Source organism: Mastomys coucha, unplaced genomic scaffold, assembly GCF_008632895.1.
Source record: "Mastomys coucha isolate ucsf_1 unplaced genomic scaffold, UCSF_Mcou_1 pScaffold22, whole genome shotgun sequence".
Classification (NCBI taxonomy): Eukaryota; Metazoa; Chordata; class Mammalia; order Rodentia; family Muridae; genus Mastomys; species Mastomys coucha.
This window is the reverse complement of record NW_022196905.1, coordinates 91,953,460-91,963,919: the sequence shown is the minus strand read 5'-3', so window position 1 is coordinate 91,963,919 and position 10,460 is coordinate 91,953,460. Positions and strand designations below refer to the sequence as shown.

Here is a 10,460-nt window from a genome sequence, read left to right as displayed (position 1 = left end):
CCCCCCCCCCCCCAGACTACTAAAAAAGCAGGCCAGGATCTGAGGGCTTGGCTCTGGCCAGGTCAACTAGCCTTACCACCACCGCTGTCTCTTAACCATCTTGGCAGTGTGAGCTTTCCTTGAGCTGTCTTGGCCTTCAGTTGGCAGTTTCCAGACTGGCAGAGAAACAGACTTGTGCTTCTTCTCTCAGTCATGCAGTGGGTCCTTTAGCAAGCGACTGCCCTAAACTCTCAGCGCCTTCCTCAGCTACTTCGTGGTCCCCCTTCACCGTCGCTAACCTAGGTTTTCTTCTGAGGTGACGTGGAACCATTTTCTCTGATTTTGCAACTCAAGCGGTCCAGGCCGTAATCCGCTATGGGACGACATGTATTTACTAATTCGTAAGCAGGGAGATTCCAGTGGTAAAGGGTAAGGTTCTTGGGGAAAGGCAGATGGAAATGCCTGCCCAGGTGAGAGCTGAGACCCAAAGGCTGAAGAGCCCAGACAGGCAAGGTTTTCCAGGCTTGCAGGGGCATCTTCTCGAGGGCACTGTTAGGCAGCCACATGTTAGGAGGCCGATCTGGAGACACACGGTGCCCTTTAACAACTGCTCTCTTATTTTCTTCTTCCTCTGGGCTGAGAGTTGCTATAAAATTCCCAAAGCCCCCACCAAGAGATCTTAGTGTACGCATGGCCTTTTGGGTACACGTTCCTGTCTATGATGTCCTCCAGTCATTAGGTACTCCACCTTTGCGTTTCAGGTCAATGGGTTCCCACTTATTCTAGAGAGGAGCCTACCCCCCAAAGCTAGTCACACACGTTTAGATGGTTGTTACTTTTAAACAAGAGTGGCTCCCTTGGCTTTGAGAAGTTCCAGGGGAGGGGAAGTCCTTGGTCCTTGGTAACTCTTTATATCTTGCTTTGTGCTACTTCCTACCAATCTAGAGGTAGAGCTAAGATTAGCATCTCTTCTCACTGGCTGTGTACAGATGGCTGAGTTATAGCTGTTGGCTGATTCACCTAAAATGTGTATCAGGTGTCACATTTCATCAGCGCCACTGAAGAGGTGCCCAAGGAGATGAACTGATGCAGAAATGTACTTAGTGGATACCTTTTAGCTGTATACTATTGCTTCTAAATGGAAGGGTGTGACTCAGCTTACTGCATCTGGGATGGAGAGACATGTAGAAGAGAAATAAGCACCCCTGAATATTAATTTCTAGAAAGTCTGAATGGCCATTTTATTACCTTTGGTGTGGTCCAAGTAAAATGCAGAAATTTGTAAAACCAAACCAACCAAACAAACCTGAGTGTTTGGGACAATTAAAACATTCTAGGAAAAATGGTGAAGGACGGTAACTTTACTTCAGGATCACACAGTGGCCTGAGTACCAGGCTAGCTGTTTTGGAATATTTGTGCCACACCCAGGCAGACCTCAGAAGCAGCTTTTTCTGTATACTGTTATCTAGAAAGGTAGCCTAAAAGCATACATGAAGGTGTTTCCTGACCTAGGTATGTGTGTGTGTGTGTGTGTGTATGTGTGTGCATGCATGTATGTGTGTATGTGTATGTATGTGTGTGTGGTCTATGTGTATTCCTGGCATTCTATTCCCTTTGAGTTATGACATATTGTGAACATGCTCCCTATGTGTAGCCCAGTCTTGTTCTCATTATGTGATTTCATTCATTAGTGATGGATCCCACATTCTAAGACTTGGCAGAGGATATATATATTCATTGCTCTTCTATCTTCTATGTTGCTTTCTGCCGACTACACAGGGTCTCTGCATTCTTAGTTCCTATCATCCTTGATTAACCCAATGGAGGATCTTTAAAGAGTCACCTATGTTGGGTGAATGCATCTGGCTCTATGCAAAAGGAATGGTGAATTCCTTCAGTGGTCTCTAGAATTGCCACATATCAGAGAATATCTACATGCTCTGATCTCTGTCTCCAGCAGGGTTGCTAATTGCCAATACAGCTTGTTCTTCTGCTATTTAAAATGCATAGTAGCTATCTGTTATCATCACATTATTCTAAGGACATAGTCTACATGATCTCAGCTGTAGTCTTGTGACATAGATATAATCAATCATAGTTTGCAGATGAGAAAATTGAGATCTTCTGAGAGTATAAATAATCTGCTTAAGGTCATTGTCATAATGGGTGTTAAAGTGGGGTACTAATCAAGTTTTCATTGTCTTAAAGGTCACTTCATCTCATCCAGCTATGGATACTTGGTCATTGGAACTGGTTTATGTGATGGTTCATATCAACCACCAACTTGTCAGGATCTAGAACTACCTAGGGCAGCTCTGGGCACAGTCATGAGGGATTTTCTAGACTGGCTTAATGGATGTCAGAAGATGCATGTTAAATGGAGACAATGAGTTCACAGGCTGGGGCCCCAGACTGAGGAAGAAGAGTGCAAGCCAAACACCAGCTACTTCCTGACTGGGGCAGTGTGACCAGCTGCCTCACATTCCTGCTGATGGAATTGCCCCAGAATGATGGGCTGTGCCCTCAAACAAGCCCTCCTAAAGTTGCTTTTATTGAGTGTTTAGTGACAGCAATGAGAAGAGTAGCTGACATTTCTTTTGGCTTTTATTGGAAAAGATTCTCTCAGTGCCCTTCCCATGTTCCTGTCAGCCTGACAGGAACCATGCCTGCTCTCAGAGATGTTCAAAGGCCCAGTGAAGTTTGGGAAGTCCCTTTGGGGAAGACTCAAGTTCAATTGTGGTGGGCCTTTATGAACTGCTAAATTGTGAAATCTGCTCTACGATCCCAGGCAGGTATGGGTGAGACTCTTCGACACCTGCCTTTATGTTCTGGATCCCAGATGGAAAGACCCCCCCACACACACATACACACAACTTTTATATTTTAGTATACCTTCACTTGCTCAATGACCGGGCCACTCCTGAACCTCCACATGGCTCACACACTCCCCTCGGATATTCCTGAGTTAAAACTTACTAAATATATATTGTATCTTTCTGCCCTGGACCTGCCTGGGGCCACTCCCCCCTTGCACCTATATTTCAGCCATCTCTCCCTCCTGCACCTTCCTGGCATGGTCCATCTCCTATGTACTTAGGGTGGAATCCTCTCCTCTCTTGCGTTTCTTGCCTAGGAATCCTAAAAGTCTGCCTCTATCTCCCTGCCCAGCCTTCGGCCTCTGGCAACTTTATTTCCCAATTAGAGCCAACTGGGGGCAGGGACCTTCAGTGCAGATGTTCGGGTTCCAGTGTGATTTCTGGAGCCAAAATAACACAGCATTAGAACAAATCCATAATATCTTTAGATTCTACTTTGTAGAGTCTTTTCCTGTGTGCTGTCTTTCCCATTTGGGGTAAAATTTTCACTAGCTTGTATTCACTGTATAAAACCATGAGCTTCCTTATCCCCCAATAACCTTCCTCATCGCTCCTTCCCAATAATGGTATAAAATTAAGTGGTAATGTTTTATGAACAAGAAAGCCAGGACTCAGAGTGAGTCTGAATTGTCCAGTGTCACCCACCTGCTAGATCTAGTCTAGGAAATACATCCTAGGCTTTTTGTCACAGCACTTGACAGACACTTGCATTGACTTACATGATTTCTTGGCCTCTGATGTTTCTCTCAGTCATTCTGTCTTTTGTATTATATTCTAAATTAGTTTCTAATAGACCGACTCAATATGGTGATCATCTAATTATCACAAATTCCTTTGTGGTTCACAACTCTATGCAGCTTCAGTGAGGCACGTGGACCTTCTCCATTGGATGATGCAATTTGCTGTTTTTGACTACTCTCCCCTTCACTTTGTTATGTTCTTGGCATTCTAGAAGTTTCAGTGTGCTTCTGTTTCCATCCCTGTCCTGACACAGGGACACAGGGAAACAGCTTTGTGCTGTTTCAGTGTCTGAGATTTTCTTCCTCTAAAATTCACTATTGAAGTTTCATCTGTCTCCAACATTCCACTCCAATATCACCTCCAGGTATTGCCCATGGACAATATCCAGCCTGTTAGTACAGGTCTATTGAACAGTGTGTGTGTGGGTGTGTGTGTGTGTGTGTGTGTGTGTGTCTGCATGTGTATGTGTAACTTTGAACTACTTCAGCTATACCTTCAATGGGAATTACAGTGATTAATGCAGAGAACTGAGGGTTAAATGAATTAATTCCCATACATGCTAATTTATTGATATTGTGATGTGTTTCTTTACTGTCAGGAGTGATGTACTTTTCATTCTGTTGTATAATGTTTTGCATATAGCTTTGCATCAAATAAATGTCTGATCAAATTGATCTTCGAACCCTGTTGGGTGATTAATTTTTTTTTTGCCAGTGTAATATTTCAAGTTCGTATGAAATTGAGAGTTAACAGACCACCGTGTGCTTTCATATAAACGATCAGGCAGTGGTGTCGTTCTATGCTCCTCTTCTTCCCAGAACCTGCATGCTTTGGAAGACTCTTGTTCCTATCCCCCTCTTTATAGTATCTGCCTTACCAGAGATCAGGCTTCAGGCCAAGAGACCCACAGTAGGGCACTACAGCTACCCAGCTCTCCAACCTCAGTATAACAATGCTAGAGACAGGAAGAGTGGGGGATAGAAGTGAGCAAATGGGGGTGAGGGGCAATTGAGGGGAACTAACTTGAGCCCACGGTGGGTCACAGAGACTAAACCACCAACCAAAGAGCATGCAGGATCTGGACCTAGGCCCCTTTTTGTAGCAGATGAACAGCTTGGTCTTCTTGTGGGTCTGTCTTATTTAGTGTTTTACTGCTGTGAACAGATACCATGATCAAGCCAACTCTTATAAGGACAACATTTAGTTGGGGCTGGCTTACAGGTTCAGGGATTCAGTCCATTATCATCAAAGCAGGAGCATGGCTGTATCTAGGCAGGCATGGTGCAGGAGGAGCTGAGAGTTCTACATCTTCATCTGAAGGCTGCTAGGATGAGGGTCTTAAGCCCACACCCACAGTGACACACCTACTCCAACAAGGCCACACCTACTCCAATAAGGCCACACCTTCTGATAGTGCCACTCCCTGGCTAGAGCATATACAAACCATCACAGGGTCCCCTAACAAATGGAGCAGAGGCTGTCTCTGACTATGTTGCTTGCCATTGGATCCCTTTCCTCTAATTGGACTGTCTGTTTGGGCCTCAATGGGAGAAAATGTGCTTAATCCTACTGTGATTGGATGTCCCAGGATGGGGCAGTTCCCTAGGGGGCTCCTCCTTTACTGGGGAGTAGGGGAGTATTTGAGAGGAGAGACTTGTAAGGGTGGGACTGGGAGGAGGCAGGGGGTGGGGATTGGAATGTAAAGTGAATAAATAAATAAATGAATAAAATAAAGTAAAATTCAAAAAATGCTAGTGGTGGCAAATTTCCCATTGCAAGTATCAAGGTTGTATCTGGAAGGTACTTGACTACCATCCTGTTCATTTTCCATGTGTTCACCAGTTCATTCACTCACTCACTCATTCAGCATTATTAAACACTATCTTTGTTCCACGAACCCCATGGAGCCCTTCTAAGAGACACTCAAGCTGCTTTGACTGGAACTCAGAGTAAGAAAGGTATCTTGCTTTGCACACTGGTTTTTTTTTTTTTTCTTCAGCTATAACACTGAAATTAAGTTGGAAGAACAATAGCCCTTCTTACACTGTGGGGCATGCTCTATCTGCAATTCTTTTTTACCACTTCTCCCATCCTGTTAAAAGACAAACTGGTAAAGACCAACTAAATTGATTTCATGGGTGGTAACTCATAATTTGAAAAGGATTTCTTTATAGGATAATGGATAATAAGATTCTATTTTTACAAAACAATTTTATCTCCACACTGTATGTATGCATTATTACACTATCAATAGGAAATTCTAATGTTCTATCGTGGGAAGCCAGTCATCATGAGTAACATTATTCTCAAGGAAAAATGTTTCCAGGGCTTCAAATAACCACCTTACCAGGGTACTTTTCATACATCCTGCTTTCCAAATTCCAAGCATTTGGGTAAACGTTTTAGCATTTTACCCTGTGCATATGGCGTGACATGTTTTTATTTTATTTTATTTTTTTGTTTTAAACAATGCCCTCAAATAGTGTTTATTTCTGTCCTGTCATGTGCTCATATGTTGTGGATCTTTCCAGTTTTGTATTTTTGTCAATTCTACCCTTTCTTTAAGAAAGTTCTACTGCCAACCCTCCTAGCTCCTTCCTCTCATATGCCTGTTACATTAGTTTGTACCTTGGAGTGGATCCCTGAACTCTTTTTGTCTGTTAAAAGAAGTCTCCTGTGCCATCTGATCCACTTGGTCAGTTTACTGGGCTTCAAGTATCTGAAAAAAGCAAAACAAAAAAAAAACAAAACAAAAAGCTATTTGGTCAGGGCTATTTCTAAAGCAAATAGCGTGGACAAGCCTGGCTGTAGCTTGGGATCTGACGTGGGCGACTGATCAGAGGAGAGGAGTTTACTTTGAGAATAATGGCTCCCATTGCCACAGCTGGGGTTTCTATGAGGATCATTTGAATTCTAAGCTAATGGATACTGGGTTCATCCCATAAATTCACAATTTTTATTCGAGGGCCAATTGAATTGCTACCACATCTGAGCCATTGTGTATGCAAGGGTGGCTCAGCTTACCTTTGTGCTGGCTGCTTTTAAACACCACATGAGGTCTGAATGTGCACATTTTATTTATAGGAGTGTTTGGTCTATTATGATTACATCTGTCTAATGGCTTCTTGCTGAGAAACTGTTAGATGATTTTTCCCCCCTCCTTTGTATTTTGATAAGGAAAGGCTGGTGTTTCAGAGCTGCCAATTGGCAAATGCTGGCGGCAAGTCCCAGGGAGCAGGGGCCGTACTTAACTCTTTGGTACATCCTTTCCTTTAGCTCTTTCCACGCGGGAGGCTTCATGTGCGTTAAGAGCTGTTTTACTTGGCTCAGCTTTGATCAAATGTAACAGGGCCAGGAACGAGTGACTTTCATGTTAGGAAGCATCTACCTGCATATGGCGGCTGCCTTTGAAGGCTTTGACTTTGTGATGAGTAAGGATTGTGCTTCTCACATTTGGTGTTTATTAAACATAGGGTGGGGCTCTTTCTCCAGATACCTGTAATTCACTAATGGTTCTTTCTAAGCCTCTACACTTCGAAACCAAAATGGAGGCCATCTTATGCCCCCTGTGCCCACCTGAGACTCAGTTCTTCTTTCCGAGTCCTTGCCATCTGGTCTCTTTTCTCTTAGAGTTTACAGGGGAGTCCTCTTCCTTTCTTTCTCTTCCTTTTCCCCCTGGCAGCAGTTCTCAACCCATGATGGGGTGGGGTGGGGTCACATATCAGATATCCTGCACATCAGATAAATATCTGCTTACCTTCATGTTAGCTGCTTTTAAACACTGCATGATGATTCACAACAGTGGCAAAATTACAGGTATGAAGTAGAAACGAAATAATTTCATGGTTGGGGGTCGCCACAGCACGAGGAACTCTATTAAAGGTTGCAGCATCAGGAAGCTTGAGATCCACTAGGCAATGGGTAACCCATCAGCGATGGTGGAGAACCGCTGGTCTACAGGTAACCTACCAGCAACGGCTGTTCATTCTCCCTTGGACTTGTAACTTCAAGGTTCATATAGTCTTCACTCATGGACAGGATAAACATTGAGAACCTGCTGTGACCAAGGAGCAGTGGGTCTGTGGGGGATATCACAGCGAGTCGCTAATGGTTTTACCCTTCAAGTCTCCCTGCTCCTCAGTCCTAATGTACCGATGCTGCATGCATAGCAGCAATTCACTTTCCCAGTTACTTCTCCAGTCCGCACGTTCGGTTCGTTCTTCCAACTGGTTTCTGAGTCCGTCTGCTGGGCGCCTCACCCCACCTTATCCACTTCACTCTCTGTTTTTTTATTTTCTCAGCACCCTTACACATCAGGTATAAATTCTTGCCTTGGCTTTTGGGACCTGCCACCCTCTGACCAACCTGTGTCACTTTTCTTCCCTTCCCGACTGAACCTTATTCAGTGTTCAGGGCTGCAGCAGGGAGTCCACTCTTTTAGATCCCACGCATAGCAGAGAGCCTTAGCACATCAAGTGCCCTCGCTCCTTATCTGAGTTCCCCTCATTACACTCATCTTGCTTTGTGCCTCAGTTTTGTAAGCTGTAACCATGAGATAGCAATGATCTCTGTCTTGTTGAGTTGCTGTGAGGGTGAGTTAAAATAGCAGCTGGCATGTGTGACAGCAACTGCCATTTTGATTATAATTCTTTACCTTGGCCTAAACTACCTCTCCACCTTGGTTTTTCTAGAACACGGTATATATTTCTTCTGAATTCTCCATGGTGCTGAACAAAATAGAGGTGTTCAATTAATGCTTATTTAATTTAAAAAAATCTCCCATGTGCTGTTTGAGCAGAATCTAGGAACCAATTTATTGCTGGATATATTCAATTTTATTTCATAGAAATGTGACAGCCATGGTTAGGGACTTGCCCTTCAATCTATGGAACACATATTGCAGCTGACTTAGGCTGTGGATGAGTAAGATGATGGTGATGATGATGATGATGATGATGATGATGATGATGATGATGACGATTATGATGTACTTTTGCACATGACTGTGGCAGAAACAGAACTTGGAGAACATGCCAATTATAAATGCAACTTAAGTGAAGTTTAGCCATAGATTGAAATATAATTAAATCTGGAGTGCTTTTTATTTTTCAATTGCTTTGCAAACATGTACCCTCAATGTAGGTCAAGTAGATCAAAGCCATACGGCAGAGTCAAGGCTTTATTCATCAGACTCTTCTTTTCCATGCTGATGGTGAAGAATTCTGCTCGGAAGCCAGATTAGGTTACTCCAGAAGTAATTTACTCCAAAGAACACTCACTCTGTGGGCTTCCCTATTATGTCCTCAGCGGGGCAGAGGCAGCAATGATGCCTGGCTTCCCTGGAAACTCTGTGTGGTGCCTGGATGCCTGGAAGTTTGCTTTCATTTGCCAGCATTTGAAGTTGACTGGAAGTCAGGTCCGGGTGGGTGTGGTGAGGCCCACCAGGTGATGGCTACAGTGGTAGTGCTTTGAACTGCAAAGAACAGGCAGCAGGAATCCCAAGCTGTGGACTCCAGGAGCAGCTCACCCTCTTACAGGCCTCCTGCAGGGGGGAGATGCCCTTCCCTCTGTCCACTTCTGTGGCCTGGACATCAAAGTGTCAGTGTTCAATTTGCTTCACTCACCAGAGTGATGTAAGGCCCCAGTGTGGTAATAGACACCAGAGTCTGCTGGGACTGGTAGAGCATTCTACAAATGCAAATTGCTGATTCTGGAGAGCAGACACTGGAGGCTCCCTCGGGGCATCCTGGGCATGCAGGGACTTGCTGCATGCCGAGGGGACTGTTAGTGGCGGTATGAATAGGAAAGAACAGAGATGCTTCTATTTGAGAGGCAGAGAGGGAAAGATGAACCGGTTGCAGTTTACAGCTGGAGCCAGGACTTCTAAATCCAGTGGGGAGATGGCTAACTACACCACTGTATTTCCGAGTCAGTGCCTTGCCATGGTTTAATGGCGCTGACGGCCTGAATTCCAGGCAGTCTTGAGGCCCTATGGTTTTGTCTTATGGAGGTATCTTTCCCCATAGCGATTCTCCTCGGTTTGGAATGATTATAAATTCATCTGTGGTGATTTAGAGCTCTTGGGAAGGCTGCAGGCATGAATGGGTCCCTATTCAGATCTTGCCTTTGTTGGGATCTAAATTAATCTAGAGAAAGTGCTTGATATCTTTTTAATTTTTTAAGTGATGTTTGATATGTTATCCAGTCTATTCTACTCAGGGAAGCTCAGTGAAGGTCACAAATAAGGGGAGGTATAGTTTGCCTCATGGAGTTCACAGACAGTCCAGGGAACCTGGCTGTCCCAAAGCTCCATTTCCCTGTTAGAAGTGGGTTCTTCAAATTCTATACAGAAATCTAAAGATCTGGAAGTAGGATCCACATAGAGAAAGAAGGAATGCTTGTCTTTCTGTGTCTAGGCTGCCTCACCCCGTATAGCGTTTTCTGAATCCACCTATTTACTTGAGATTTCCATGATTTCATTTGTCTTTACAGCTAGAAAACTCTACTGCTTTAAAACTCTACTGTATATCAGCCAAGCAGAAAAAGGCTGTTGTGGGAGTGTCGACCACTAATTTATAGCTTCATTTGCCAGGTAGCATTTGCTAACCTGGGCTACATGGCTCCATGGGCTGGCTCAGGGGCTTACATGACGCAGTTTTTTCTCAGGGGACACCATTAAGGCGCCTGGAAAGAACCTGATATCCTCGGAATGGATGAGGGGGCATGGTGGGGGAGGTATTAGGGAGTGTGTGTGAGAAAGTAACTCTTTTTTTTTCTCTCTGCAATTATGAACACACAATTGGTCTATGTAATCCTGTTGACTTGTCTTTTCTACTCTGTTCTCATAGTGGGCTTCAGGAAAG

The 10,460-nt window shown here is 44.1% G+C and overlaps 1 protein-coding gene across 2 annotated transcripts in view; it reads left to right on the top strand.

The window, feature by feature from the left end:
• The window catches only part of Rasgef1b (RasGEF domain family member 1B), a 525,564-nt gene that overhangs the window by 1,060 nt on the left and 514,044 nt on the right, over nucleotides 1-10,460 (top strand). The window lies entirely within an intron of this gene.